General features: G+C 37.7%; 1 long non-coding RNA gene across 1 annotated transcript; it reads right to left on the bottom strand.

Moving 5' to 3' along the window:
- Positions 1–14,371: 14,371 nt before the first annotated feature.
- On the bottom strand, positions 14,372–14,873 carry LOC130915238 (uncharacterized). Its single transcript, XR_009063070.1, has 3 exons — positions 14,715–14,873; positions 14,589–14,619; positions 14,372–14,503 (listed from the first exon to the last, which is right to left on the bottom strand). It is a non-coding gene; the product is annotated as an uncharacterized LOC130915238 (long non-coding RNA).
- Between the last annotated feature and the right edge of the window lie 1,196 nt (positions 14,874–16,069).

Genomic DNA, 16,069 nt, shown 5'->3' with positions numbered 1-16,069 from the left:
ATTAATGCCCTATATAAAACAATATCAAAATTGAAATCAAATTCAACTGTACAGTTAAGAGTCATGTCTAGTGATGACAGAATTATTATTCACGTCACGCTAATGTAAGTTGTTGTTGTAAGTTGTTGAATAACTCAAACTCCTTCCAGCTGGCAACAAAACGGCCTCTTTGTGTCATCATTTTTTCCATATTCTCCGTATTCTCCTATAGCCAGGGGTCAGCATAAGACCGGCTCCACTATGTGCTGGTTTTTGAAATTATAAATAAACATCGTACTCACAATTAACATTTGTGAGACTTGAATTCATGTTTGAGCATGAAAGGTAAGTCCAATTCATACTGTACATAGCTCACTTTGCGGCCTAAAGTCTGTGTTTTATTATCGTTGCATCAGTTATATTGTATTAAGCAGTTAGGAGAGTGATTTGAGTGACTTTTCCTGCTTTTCTGTTACTACATCAAAATAGACTCAGTTTTCCGTGGTGTTCCTCTTCCTTAGGCACTTCATTAAGTTAGATAGGATTTCATGTTGTTTCAGATACCATTCTGTAGGTGGATCTTTATTGACATATTGTCGGCGCATGCCCAGTTGTTTCGAAATGATGGCAGTGAAGACGTGACAAACTGCGGGTTAAATTGTCGTTATTGACACAAGTTGTGGATGTTCACAAACCCAATTGCAAACTTTGTGCAAAATAACTGAATTACCTGTAAATTACGGTGGTTCTTGCCACACACTACTATGATGCAATTTGAGAAATGTAAACAATAACGTAACAAAGCAGTGTTGCCAACTTGGCCAACTTTCTCGCTAAATCTGGTGACTTTTTTTTGTCAAAACCGACCAGCAACAAATCTAGCAAGTTTTTCTGGTGCATTTTTTTTTACATACTTTTTGCTTCTTCCATGACGTTATTCCTCTCTCCTACAGCGTCCATTACAATTACATGCAAAATGTGAATTATGCTAATTAGGTGATGGCGTCATCTAGTGACTTTTAGGATAGTCAATAGCTGCTTACCTTACTGGGGAGTTGGCAACACTGCACAAAAGATCCTCCCATAGCATTCAATACCATTAGTCAGGGGGTGCACATTACTGCGATCGCGATTGACCAGTTGATCGCAACGCTAGTGTGGTTAGCTCGCGGCATGAAAAAAATAAAAACTATTTTTTAAAAATGCATGTCCTTAACTCATTCACTCCCAGCCATTTTCACCGGAGCAAGGCCCTTCGCTCCCAGCCTTTACTGGATTTTGACTGATTTTGCAATGCCCACAGAAAATTCTGTCTATTGGTATATAAATATGGAACCCAACAAAAGAAAGATTAGACTCTCTTCTTTCAGCAGAAAAAAAGGTTAGTTCTTATCTTTTTCCATTCTTTAGAAATCAGCATTAGAAAATAGCTTAGTTTGAGCAATTTTCCAGTTTTCTGATGAAAAAAAACGGAGAAATTTAGCTTTTGTGAAAGCATACATTTCAAACATAACTTTGACTTTAGCACAGCTATTTTTTGCTTTAGTTACATCCCAAACATCTGAATAATGTTTTCCTTTTACAAAATAAGATCAACAACCAGACAAATAGAACTTGTGATAGCAAAGTAACAATTATTTACACATAACTAACTGAAAGATGACGCTGTGCTGGCCGCGACACCTTTCCCTCATCGCCGTCTGTCTCATAAAGTTGAATCTTTTTGAGTCTCTGTGGGCTCTGCTCGAGAGGAGAACGGACTCAAAGGCATCGTCCGCTGCACTAGTGGTCCAGCGCCTGGCATCCTGGGCGTCCTACCGGTTGTTCTGCTCGGTCGTCCGCCGCCTGGCATCCATTCGGTCATCTTCCGCCGGTGCTCGGCCGTGCGGCTTGGCCATTCGTTGCCGTTGAATCGGGTTGCTGGTCTTACCAAATGCGCTACTGCCCTCCAGTGGCCAGTTTTATTGCTTTAAAATGGATTTTCAGCTTTGTGCTTTGGAGCCAAATTTTTTTTTGGGGGGGGATGTAAAAGACGTATAAATACATCTTTGGGACACTGAAACAATTAAAAATAGAACGTATTTATTCGTTTTTGGGAGCAAATGAGTTAATGATGTTGTGTGAGCAACATAACCTCATATGTTGCTCACACAACAAATAAAAAAAAAAAATAAATAAAACTCAACCCCCACTGTTAATGTGGCTTGCGGGAGGTTGTCTCCTCGAAAAGTAGCTTTTGGCGCAAAAATGTATGAGCACCCTTGTCATAAGTGTTGCCGACTCAGCATCCTGTTTAGCCTGGTCATCCTGAAAATGTATCCTCCATCTTAGGTCCCATCTCAGTTTCTTATTTTTCTTTTGATGGGGTTTTGAGTTTGTCCTTTTCCTTGCCACATCTGAGCTTTTGTCTCAAAATTTGCTGATGTCTCATTTGATAGGCTGTGGTTTCAGTCTTAAACTAGTTTGACTTTCAAATATCAGTGTGATTTTTTACTCCAACTTTAATGTTCTTATGGCATTTCACATAAGTAGTTGAATAAAGTATTATGTTGCAGTTTTGCTTTTTTTTTTCTTATTGTGTAACCTCATTTTATAATGTTATTGACTTCATTTCATGATAGCATTGCACTACTACAGTTAGTAGAATATGTTGGAAAGTGGGGTTTTTAGTTGTACTTTTTGCCCAGTAAGTCCTCATCAGACTAGAAACCACTCTGTTGCGTGCAAATCTGAATGCGTCACCGATCCGGTTATTTTTGATAACAGCTAGCCATATAAAATTGAGAGAATAAGAGGTTTTAGCAATCCATTATTTATGCCTTACCCTAGGGCCTCAGAAGACATTTCCCCCCCCTCCAAAAAGCTGTGCCTCTGAGCAGAACATAATCTAGCTCTATGGCTTAAAAAAATAATACAACTCCTATTGTATTCTTTTACATTTGATATCTTTGTAAAGCTTCACTCTTATTTTATCCCAAACAGATTAAAACATAGGTAGTTATAGCTTACATCTTTCTTGAAAACCTCTTCCTCCCGGATTTTGGGACTGTGTGTAAGGAATTAGATCTACAGTAGCAATATGGGACAGTGAGGCGTAACCTTTCAACTCCAAAGGACTTTTTTGCTCCTTAGTTGAGAGCTTTTTGCTCTGGAGTCAATTATATATCTTTAGGGGATTCAAATGTCGACATTTAGCTACCTAAACAATTCCAAACTCACTCAAGGCTTGTGAAGAGAAGGAACGCAAGCACGATTCAAAACAGAGATATAAAGCTATAGATGTAGAGACATGAGATAAATATAGAGACGAGGGAAAAGAGCAAGATGAAGGTAGGGGGACGATACTAAAGACAGAGCGATATCACACTTTCTACCTACTGTAGATATCTCCATCTCTCTGCCTCCAGCTGGGGCGGCAGAAGGAGCGGGAGATAGCGTTTGCCCTTGCAGGCTGTAATGAAGCAGTGGAAGGATAGATGAGTCACTCGAACATGGGCACAGGAGAAATCCACAATCCCAACATCATTCAGGTCAGCTGAGTGATGTTGCGTGAACTTTTGTTTGTGTGTAGGTGTGAATCTAAGCAAGAATGTGTGTGTTTCACTCAGTGGTGGCAGGAGGCTTGGTGTTAGAATGTGGGACAACTTAGACAGATGCTGATTATATAGGAGACTTGATGGACCAATAATGATGCTGCAAGATAAGCAGTCTCAGATAAAGGACGATGTGATCCATGCTGTAACATGCACAGACATTTTTTACTTGAAAAGTAATTGAGCTGCTATGGATTGTTTTACTTGGCCAGCTAAGTCCTTGTTGTTGACTAAATGAATTGCAGTAGAAACCAAAATGGTGGGATAAAGTGCATACAGTAATCTACATTTGTTTGAATTTGCAGTGCTTAGAGCAGATTTGTGGCCACTGTATTTTCTAATGATAATATACATTTCATATTTTGGGCATACGTTTACCGTACATTTTGAATCTTTTGTGCATGGGTTCTCTCCTCTAGTCAAAAAAGTGTGTAAGTGTAAAAGGAAATAAACTCCCGTATAGTAAAAATCTTTACATGTATTTTACTGAGAAGCCAGAACAACATCACATATACAACTCATGATAAATCTAGTTCTTGTGGAGCATGAAAGAAACCTGTATAGTCAACAAGACACCTCTGTGCATTTACAGTAAATATAATACATTAAAAATGATCATGTGTTCTATGTACATTTATTAAAAATCTCATCCACATTGAGAAAATGAATTTTTCGTCTACATCGTGTTGACTGATATTTTTCATGGATTTTTTTTTTCCGGCCTGTGTGAAGCAGGGTGCATCACAGGGAGACAGATAGAGACATGCTGTTTGTGGGCCCGGCGCCACATCAGCAGTTCTACAGTTCAGCCAAGGACTCCTGCACACTCTAGCTATCCATCTTTTACCCAGGAAAACGGAGAGAGGGAGGTGCAGGTCCAGATTTTATGCCACCCTCTTCAACCCTATATTATAGATCTGCTCATCATCATACGTCATTTACAGCCCCTCACCCACCTGGGCCCCATTTATGCCTGCAAACCAGGCTCACTAGAGATCTGGGCCCGTGTGCGGCTGCACTGCCAGCAACCCCTCAAACTCTGCCCCTGACACGGGCCTAGGGGCGAGGAAAAATGGTCATCATGGTGCTCGAAATGAAATACTAAGCCGAAAAAATACCGGCAAGCATGGTACACTTTGACAATAAGTACCCATGTCACATTGGTCGCAACCACATGCTAAATGTTGACAATGTTGTCAGACTGAGTATTAATCAAACTTGTCACATGACATACCCCATCTAAAACACTTGTCTCATTATCTCACTTGACTCTCTGTAGCAATTTTCAAGTTAAAAAGTGACAAAATATTGAAGTTGAACTAAGAGATAATCATCTCAAATAGAAAGCTTCCAAGTCGTGTTGTGATGTCCTTTGGAGACTTTCAGTAATTCTTGATATAAGCAGAAATGAAAGCCACCTAAAATAGTTTGACTTGGAGAATATTAAAGGGCACAAGTGGGAGTTAGACAGTGAGAGAACCGAGATGGACAAGATTGCATGTGTTTCCATGCACATGCCTTGACTCTGTGCGTGTGAAGCAAAGAGTGAGCCCGGGGAAATGTCGTCCACCACTCACTTGCTGAGTTTTGGGATGTGGGAGGGAAATGACTTTGCACTGTGTTCCATAGAGAAGCCATTTCATTTGTGTTGCATTTGCGGCTTCGTTTTCAAGCCAATGTCAAAATGGTCATAATCTGAGTCTTAGTTTTCCTTGATCTTGAGTCGAACTGCCTTTCATGCACAATATTAATACTAATACTAATAATAATTAAGGATACTAGCTTCCGTGGCAGTTTGACTAATTTCTTTCTTTCTTTGGGAGCATTTTTCATACTTCATATTTACATTGCTACTGAGGTCTGGCTATTGGCTGGGAAGTACCTGAGACAGCATTCCTGAATAACTACTCTTGGAGAGGCCAGCACCAATGGTCACAGTGCTCTGATATCATTTATGGAATGGCATGACTTACTACCAGGGGTGAAAGTGGCTAGAATTTCTTGCCGGAACTCCCTAACATAAAGTTCGCCACAGAGCCCCCTTTAAAAAAAAAAAAAAAAAAAAATATTTATTTATTTATTTATTTATTGTGTGTGTGTGGGGGGGCGCTTAAACCTCCTAAAACCACCAAAATGCAAGAACTTTTGGCACAGTTATAAATATAACACACAATAAAACACAACAGGTTTCACAGTGGTTAGCACGTTCCCCTCACAGTTCTGATACCAAGGGTTCAGTCCCGGGCTCTGGCCTTCCAGTGTGGAGTTTGCATGTTCTCACCATGCCTGCGTTGGTTTTCTCCTGGTGTGTGTGAAAGCAGGGCTATAAACATGGCAAGCTGGAAATGGCTAAACTAAACTGAAAACATAACGAAATTAAAATGCCAATCATTACGTTCGGGTCGGGGTTCTTGCTAAATTTTTAAAATACATATATATTTATTTACGTATACCAAAACGATGTATGGATGTTAAACAAAGGAATACTTATCAAATAAATAATTCGGATAAAAAAAGACAAGGCGCTGTATGGTCATTGCAGAGCCAGCGCGTGCCATGCGCCCTCTTTTTACTCTTTCTCCTCTGCGATGCAAAACCGCATGTTTATTTACATTTTACAAACTTTTCCAGCTTTGTTTCATTGTGCAAATGAATTTAAAATGATCATAAAAATATGTAGACTATTTAAACATTAAGAAAAGTTGCGTTTTTTTTCTGCCAACTGAGAATTCGTTACAAAAGACAGGCTTTAATGCGCAGGCATTGTCACCAAATGTGATCACGCAAAACGCAACCAGTCCGTTTTTCCAAGCAGCAAGCAGTGATCTGTCCAGGTCTGACTGGAGCATCCCTTCCCTCTCCTCCTCACAAATAATACATATAATTTTGAGGGGGGTTTTCTCGGGCTTGGGCCTACAAATAAAATATAAAATTTAGTTTTTTTTTCCGGGCTCGGACCTACAAATAAAACATAACATTTGGGGTTTTTTTCAGGCCTGCAAATCAAGTTAATCGATCGGGCTCGGGCGGGTCGGGTATTAATACCAGCGGACCCGGGTCGGGTCGGGCTGGATTTTTTTAGGCCCGATCTTACCTCTTGAAGACCTTGAATTGGTTGCAGTTACACGTCGGGGAACGCTCCCTCCGGAACAAAACACGACAGGATTTGACCAACATTGTGACAATGCTGACCAAAAATGACTTAAATTCCAGGTTATAAAATCACCCAGCAGCCTTCCACGCACAGAGAGTACCAGTGGGCAACACAGGTCAAGTCTGTGAAAGCGTCCAACCGGCTTCATTCTCGGAATCTTTTCATGCACGAAAGCAATGACGAGAGTAAATCCTGCATTCCCTTATACGGGAAATTCCCTGGTAATATGTGTGAAAAGGGCTACAGGCAATGCGACTTGTCAGATAGAGAGAGACGCTGGGGAGAACTACGTAGAATAAATGAATAATAAAAATCAGTGAAAACGGATGACGCTAAGCAAGCTCTTTATTAGGCTTGTATTGTTAACACTTGTGTATGTAAATCTGACATTAGTAGATTGTTCTTATTTGAGATGCGTGTGTGGCAGCGTGGCAGGTTTTTTCTTTTTTTTTTTTTTTAAACATTGGGTTTTGACAGTTGCCGTCATATTTTCGGGATCAAAGCACCGTATGCTGGAACGGCGTTCCGCCATCGTATTTCTTGGCGGAACGCCGATCCGGTGCGCTCCGGCCCACTTTCACCCCTGCTTACTATAGTGAACCAGTTTTCTCTTGCCTTTCAGATTTAGTATTTTCACATTTGATTGTGTGAAGTTTACAGTATGACTGATTTTGGATGCAAAAAACTTCAGTTGTTCTGACTCTGTGTCTCTTGATTCACCTTTAAATGCTTTGGGATTCCTACAGATTATGTAATAAATCAGTTTACAATGCTGCCTCTAAGACATTTTAAAAAAGATAACTTAGATTCAGTAATCACATTTAAAGTATTTAGCATCTCTTTTTAATAGTATATACCACAGACTCTATGTAAAATTAGAAGTTGATCATGCAGATGCTATTTCCAGGGTAGTCCAGATTAGCTGCAATAGCACATCTGGATATATACATGTATGGTTGGGTGTGCATGCGTTTGTGTATGTTTATGTGTGCGACAAATATAGATATTTGAATGGATTACTGATGCAAATGTTTTACTTTTCTGTTGTGAAGCCTAACCTACAAACATAAGCAGTGCTGATTTAAAGAAAACTTTTCAAAACCATTGATCTTTTGTGTCACTACTTTGGTGAAAGAATTAGTATCCGTCAATTAGCTCAACCATGAATAGTTCAGTCAAATATTACCCACATTTCATCAATTTATTTTCCAATTGAAGAAGTGCTATTGTCTTTTGATGGTGGAGACATCACTACACTTCGACCGTGCTGTCAGCATGGAAATTGAGCGTGCTAACCCTGAACTAAAAGGCTGGAGATGGCAGCTCAGCAGCAGCATGACGACATTGGGAGTGAAGTTTCGTAACATGCATCGCACCTCCTTAAGATCCAATACCCTGTCAAAATTTAAACGTTTTAATCGCTTTAATTTAGATACTTGTGTTCATTCATAAGAGGCAAACAGACTGTGTGGGCCTAAATAGTAGGTCCACCCCTTTAATGGACAGAACTCTAAAGTGATTGGGAGAATGTTGCTTGTTTTATTAAACATCTAATATAAAGTGGTCAGATCAGACTATGACTATAAAATTTACAAATGGGAGTTTTCATTTTAATTTCATATGGTGCTCAAGGGCAAAGTGTGGACAAAGTGTTGAAGAAAATAAGATTGAGGTTCAAAAGGTAAAAGGAAAAAGAGGTGTTGTGTCCTTTAAGCCACAAGGTTATGCAGCATTTTATCAAATCTCCTGACATTATCTCTCTCCCGCCTAGTGAAAGCTAAACCCAGTGCAAAAACTGCCATTCTGCAGTCTTCAAACGTTTATACATCCCAAGCATTTTGTAGCCCAAATCTCTTTGTATGCACATCTAGAATCAATTCTGTTTTGATGGAGGAAAATGTTCAGTCTAGCGGGCTCCTGTTGTTTACACTGTGCTCCAGTTTTTAACAGCTTCATAATCAAAAGCTTTTTCCCCACTCAGCTTTGCGTTGAACTCCGAGTCATAATGGAGGAATAAATTGGAGTTCCTGAGATTTCAGCATACTATTATGTTTTATATGCTGCTCATTATTTCACAGACACATGTTGGCAGACACATTTTGAAAAGAACGTATGTGTTGCCCTTACTGGACTTCAAAGCAGTTTGCTTCCATATTTCAGATGTAATTCACTACAATTCCAGTCAAACTCTGTGCTTTTGTAATTACACTAAATGTAGACTCCAATCAATTAAAGTAGATCTTTTTTGTTTTTTGCCCTCTTGTCTGTTGCTACAAAATCACTATTCGTTATTGACAAGGTTCCAAGAAGTGCACATATTGCTGATCATCTTTGTAGCAAGACGATAAAGTTGAAATGAATAAATTGGAAAGCTTAAAATATGAATGTCCCCACAGTTTGGGAACTGACAAAATTTTCAGCAAAAATGTGCCTTTGGAGCCCCTCAAAGCTCAAACTATCAAGATGTCATATGATATTTTTGCAAATCTAGTGAGACTTGAGCTCAGCGAGCACATTTTAAAGCAACGCCTACGCAACTGTTTTGTTTAGATAAAAAAAAAAAAAAAAAACTTAAGGAAAATTGTACAGAAAATACAAAAATATGTCACTAACTGTTGAAATTGAATTTACTTCCTCAGAACACTTATTTTAGAATTAAATATTTTTGCTCCAATTTATTTGTAGCAAATCTTAATCTGTTTAACACAATACTACAATGGTGGGTTTTGGCATCATGTGATTTTGTGAGGTAATATTGGAGTGGAGTTGGGGATGTGTGGAGTGCCCATGTAGCAAAGCACTTGTACATCAGCATCTCAGAGTAGATTGCTTTTGACTCTTATAATTTCATTATCCAATTGGCAATTGCTTACACTTGATATATCGATTCAAATTTGTGACATTTTGATAGTACAGTAACAAATATCACAGTACATTTTTACATGATTATTTAACTTGATAAGGAAGCTCTGTAACCACAACAAAATTGACTTTTTTGTTGTCCTTTTCAGGAATGAGAAAAAAACATTCAGTCACCACTATTGTAAATTTAAAACAAAACAAATGACAGTTTTGATAGCTTTAGAATACAAAAATTGAAGCAGTTTTATTATTTAATATTCATATTAGATGTCATTGTCAAAAATAAATCACTACTGTACCATAATTAACATTTAATTGTCATGTTATTGATACTTTTACTTTCATTACTTCACATAGACATCAACATCAAAATTCATTGCAGGTGAATCAAAATCATACAGTGAGATAATGAATATGCTGAAAAGTATACAAAATGTATTGGAATGTGCCTTTGCACTACAGGATGATATAGAGTGAAATTATGTAGTCACAGTGTGATCAAATCTTGACTATATCTGGAATTTAAAATAATACAATGTCACAGAATGTACTTTCTAATTGCATGCGATAACTACCAAAACTACAAGTTGGTAGGCAAAAGCTGAAGACATTTAGAATATTATTTAATTATAGGATGATGCGTTGGAAATTAAAGCCTAAACATAGGATATTATCATCCTTGGTTGCTCTTTGAGACGTCTTAGCAAAAGATATTGTATGTAGACATTTAAAGTTCCTACAAGTGCTTTGTCCAGGTCTCCTAAAATAGGGTTCTGTAATTTACCCGTGCAGGAAGGAAGTACTTCATTCTGGTTTGCAGAATACAGAAGTTGCACATATACCCCAACTGTGAATAAAATGTCCAGTGCATCATATTATATATTCATTTTCGACATTTTAAACAAGGTATAATAGATTTGCATATTTATCCATACCAGCATGGACAGAGCTATACGGTTGGAGCATGTGTTGATGCTGCTATGTTTGTGGTAATGAAGGCTGAAGATGGTGTTTATTTGGAGCTGCCTAATTAGCAGCAACAGTAATGAAGCCACATGGGACACAGTGTTGGTATCTGAACAGCCAGGACGGGATGATTATTTAGACTGGATTTGTCCAAGAAGCTGTTCTTTTTACTTTTTACACAACACACACACGCACCTAAACACACAGGCTTCTGTTTGTTGATCTGCTGCCAGAAGAGGTACATGCACAGACACCTCACCCTATGTGTGAGTGTCGCGCACGTATTTGTTTCTGCTTCAGTATTCAAATACAGTATGTGTTTTTCTGTGCATGTGTATGTGTGTGCATTTTGCAGCTTAAAGCAAAGCTTCTAGGGATTATTTACTGTTTGTTTTTATGAGGGGCTACTTGATCATAGAGATTTTGTTGCTAACGGCCTCAAATCTGCACGAATTAAATTACTTGATTATTTTCATCCTCTTTAAATTGGCAATTAAACCAGCACCAAAGGGGATTTATGTACGCAGTGTTCCAGTCAAATCAGACTAAGTAAGGTAAACACTGGTACTGAGTTGATCCAGACTGACACACAGCAGTCATTCTAATTGGTTTAGAAACTCACATGACACAACCAGGCAGGCTTCATGTAACCAACATTACCCACTGTGTTAAAAAAAAACAAAAAACAAAAAACCTATCATTTGTTTAGGGTTCTTAAAACTAGACTTCAACAGTGGCACAATGCTAGCTGGGATAGAAGCATAGGCGGAGTTTGACTTTTGGGGCAGGGGGGGCTCAACATGTTGATGACCCCAAAACGCGGTGTCAGCAAAAAAATTAACTTACAAGAATATTTATAATAAGAAGATGACAATGAGCATTTTTTCCCCCTCATCATTCTTGAGGGGAATTCTGAATCAGGCTGAGTCGGCAATACTTTTTGCCAAGATCGTCATCCATTGAATATGGTACGCCTGCCGGTGTCGTGCCAATGTAGTTACCCCAGTCTAAAATTGTATCCCCTAGGCGGAGCCATATGGAGGTACATTTGTGTCTTTATTATTCAATCAAAAAAATGTTGCTTCAAAAAAAAAAAAAAAAAAGTTGCTTCAATCAAAATATATATTTTCAACCAAAAAAAAGTTGCTTCAATAAAAAAAAAATGTGTTTGCAAAAATAAATTTGAAACTAAAAAAAAAAAAAAAAAAAAAATGGATGCAAAAGCTATTTTATCACTGATTGAATTTTTTTTTTTTTTTTTATTGGAGTCAATTTTTTTTTTTGATTGAAGCAACTTTTTTGATTAAATTAATGTTGATTTGTGTTTGGGCCACATTTTGGCTAGGACGTTTTTGTCTTTATTATTCAATCAAAAAATAAGTAGCTTAAAAATATATATATATTTTCAAAAAGAAAATCACTGGGGAGAACAAGTATTTGATAATTGGCAGTGTATCAAATACTTGTTCTCCCCACTGTATGAGAGTCAATTTTATGCAATGACACTTTTCAGCCACCAGGAGGGAGGCTGCCCCCCTTTAAAATCCGCTTATGGATAGAAGTATGACTTAGGTGTACCATATGTTCTGCATTGTGAAGGACAGTCCTCCATTTAAATGCCTCGTTCTGCACTCTGCACAGCCTCAAGCAGAGTATTTATTTGTCCCCCTTTTTGGAGTTGGACCCGAATGCAACACACTTCAGTATGTTTGTGAGTACTCACTGCATTAAGTAGCAGCTACATGTTTGCATTGTTAGGCACTTGGGGAAAGTGCTATTTTACTTTAACATCTGATTTGCTGTCAACTTTTAGAGGCCACTGCAACATACGAGACATTTTTTGTTGTCAGGGCAACTGTTAACAGGGGCTGAGTTTAGTTCAATTGATGCTGTTCGTCTTAGCACACTAGTTAGCTGATTGCCACGTTAGACTCGGCAGTAGTTGTTGGAACACTTTTGTCTTAAATAATATAAACGCAGTGAAATATTTTGTTCTGCTCAATATGGGAAAAAAAAACCCTCTTGTGTCACTTCAATATCATGTTGTGTTTTAAACATTTTTATACGCACCTGTTTTCCTAACTGCTAGGCTAACTGTTTACATAACAGTTCTATTAAGAATTTTATTTGTATTTTTTTGTATTTTTGCATTCATTTAAGCTTATGAAAATGTAGTTTGTTAAGGAGATGGCCACTCTAACCATGAGTTCAGAACATTTAGAGTTGGTAAGAACATATACAGTATATCAATAGTTCAAATGGCCCACTGTAGCCTATTAGGTGCTTATGTATGTCAGATAAAATACAAATACAAGACTATGTTGTTTCGCTACTCCATGTTTTATTTTTGTTGTTTTGTATATGAATGGGTCCTCGTGTTATTATTATAACACCAAATGCCAATTTTGACAATTAAACAGACAAAGGCTGACAAACAGGATGCTGAAACTGCAACAAGACTGACATCACACACTTTTTCACTTGCTTACAACCCCTTGCTCCCTGTGTTTCAAGCATCTGTCGTCTACCCAAGGGTTAGAAAAGTAGTTTATGGAGAACAATAATGTACATACCTGCAATATCTGCTGTTGGTATTTGTATACTTAGATGGTGAACTTCAAGGTTGGATTTTTATTTGTCAAACTGTTGGCAGATTCGCGCATTTACCTGAGGGTGGAGATATTGAGCTCTGCACAGTTGTCTATGTCTTTCACTCTGTTGCTCAATCCTAAAGAACCATAACAACTGTAGCTGTCAGGTAAATGTTTGTTGGTTGCAATGCGGGAGATTAGGCATGTGCAGGTATGAGATTCTGACGGTATGATAACCTTCAGCAAAAATATCATGGTTTCACAGTATCACGGTATTGCAATTACAGCTCTAAAATGTGTTACTTTGAGATATTTGGGTTGAAAAAGAAAATAAAAAAACATGAACATGATTTTTTTTTTCAAAACATCAACAAATTGGAACATATGTATAATGTTGAATTAAAAATAATTTTAAAAAATAACACAAAAAAAATAACTGAAATATTTATCCTTTAGGTGAGCCTAAACCCACAACCACAGCTCAACATTATTATCATCAAAACAAAAATTATTGGATTATTTTACATATAAAGCATGTGTGTATGACTCGTATCATGTTTACATGATGCACACATTCTCGTTCTCAACACAGAAAGTTGCCAGAGTGAAAAAATGCCACGTTTTGCCACCATTATAAGCACTAAACATGCTGGAGTTAACTCTCATAGCTGGTGGGAAACGTTCATGACAGAGTTTACTGACCTTTAATTTTGCATAAATGCGAAATCATATTGGGGTATCGCCTCCTCAGCAGCCACCCTCCACAAATATGTTTTACATGTCAGTTGGCCTTATTCCTCTAAGGCGCGACCGTTGTAACTTTTCTCTAGTCGAACTATTCCCATACCAATAATTTTGTTTTCTTCGATGGGGGAAAGAGTTCAGGAGTTTCAACTCCTCCAGCCATTGTGTAGCACAGCTGTTTCATTGACACTGAGCAACAACCGGTTGGGGGAGATGTTGAGGCTTGCAGCTGCAAGCGGTGGATTTCTTCCTACATTTTTGGGACATAAAAAACACCTAATACCGTTGGGACGGTATAACAGGAATTTTTTTGCAGTTTTAAAACAGTGACATTTTAATACCATGGTACACCTTGAAACAGGAAAGGAGGTGATAAGCAATACGAGGTAAACAGTAACAATAAAAATAATTTTATTAAAAAGTGTTTTAAAAATGTTGAAATAAAAGTTACATTTTTAAAGTACTTTCTTAAAAGAACAAACACATGTTATTTGGATCAGTAATATAACTATGCATGATCCTACTTTTGATGTACTTCAGCGATCTCAAGTGTTCGGGTGAAATTTTCCGGGGCGAGTGAAATGGCATTGTTTTTCTTAAGATCTCTCCAAGACCTGCCAAAGACGATCACAGGTTTAAAACTGTTCCATATACAGTACATTTGCCCGCAGGCTGTCGTTTTGTTGACCTGTAACTTACGGTGAATTTTTGTGCCTCCCGCCATGTGAACCTTAAAGATAAAAGAGAACAAGTATATATTCTGCGCGCTAAATACAGATTTTTTGCTTTTAATTTGAAAAGGTGAACGATTACATATGCACTTACTTTTGAAGCTGTCGCATTAAAAATGCATCTGCAACCTCCTGAGCAAGGCAGTGAGCACACACCACACCTGTAAGCCCTTTCAAGTCTGCTCAGAGACAGGTGGGACAATGATGGCAGCACCACTGAGCAGGAAACAGAAACTTCTGCCCTCCCAGAAGATCAGATATATACCTGTAATCAGTGGCGAACCATTAATTGTTGACATGGGTAATCATGAAGCCATCAACCTCCCATACTCAGTGTCCAATTGGATTAATTTTTTTATACAATCTCTAAACACTTTTATTTTTCTTTTATAACTCTTTATTTCTTTTAATACTTTACATTAATAGTATGCCATGTCCTTGTGTTCATACCTTAATATCTTAATACTTTAATATTTCAAAGTATTTTATTTTATTTGATATCTCTCTGTCTGTGTGTCTGTCTATCAAATGGATATTCATATTGTAGCGACTTTTACCGTATTGGCCCGAATATAAGACGGCCCTGATTATAAGACGACCCCCTCTTTTTCAAGACTCAAGTTTGAAAAAAGACTTTTTGAACACCAAATTAATTTTCATACAGAAAATACAGTACATCCGAAACAAATGATTATAACAATATATTTTAGAGAAAAAGCATGTTATTTTGCCTCATTCAAATCTTAATATCTGAACATTTAAATATGTAAACTAAAATGCAATCACATTCGTAAATGAATGGCTTCTGGTTTTTGAAATGTAAATAAACCAATCTATTGTGATAAAACAACAAAATTGCAATAACTGCATTAACCATCAAAGTGAAGTCTAACTGTAACTGTAGTCGTGAAACAAATCTGAAAAAGGATAAGCATTGCAATAAAATAATGCAAACTGGTTAAACTAAAAAGAGTAGCTGAGATCTGTCATGACAGAACACCGCTTCAATGATATCTGGCGTCATCTAGCGTCGTGAATGTGGAGAGTAGCTGATATCTGTCATGACAGAACATCACTTCAAAGATATCTGGCGCCATCTAGTGTCGTGAATGGGTATAATGTCTAGACCGCGAATATAAGACGACACCCTCTTTTTCAGTGTTATTTCGATGCAAAAAAACCCGTCCTATATTCGGGCCAATACGGTATTTATTATGTGTCGCCCACGCAATGGTTCATGGTTAGTTGTGGCAATGGAAGCACTGGCCCTTTCACTAGTCAGACAGAAAAAAGTAATAATGTTAACTTGTATGTTTCAAATTTAAATGACTTGTGTCGGATTATGGAGTAGTGCCCACAATAACCATTGAAGTAATACTGGAGATACACACCTATCTCCGGAAATTCAGTAACATCACTGTGAATAGGGCTTATTTACCGAGGGTTTTA

Source organism: Corythoichthys intestinalis, chromosome 4, assembly GCF_030265065.1.
Source record: "Corythoichthys intestinalis isolate RoL2023-P3 chromosome 4, ASM3026506v1, whole genome shotgun sequence".
Taxonomy (NCBI): Eukaryota; Metazoa; Chordata; class Actinopteri; order Syngnathiformes; family Syngnathidae; genus Corythoichthys; species Corythoichthys intestinalis.
Note: the sequence above shows the minus strand (reverse complement) of the source record. Positions and strands in the feature narration are given on the sequence as shown.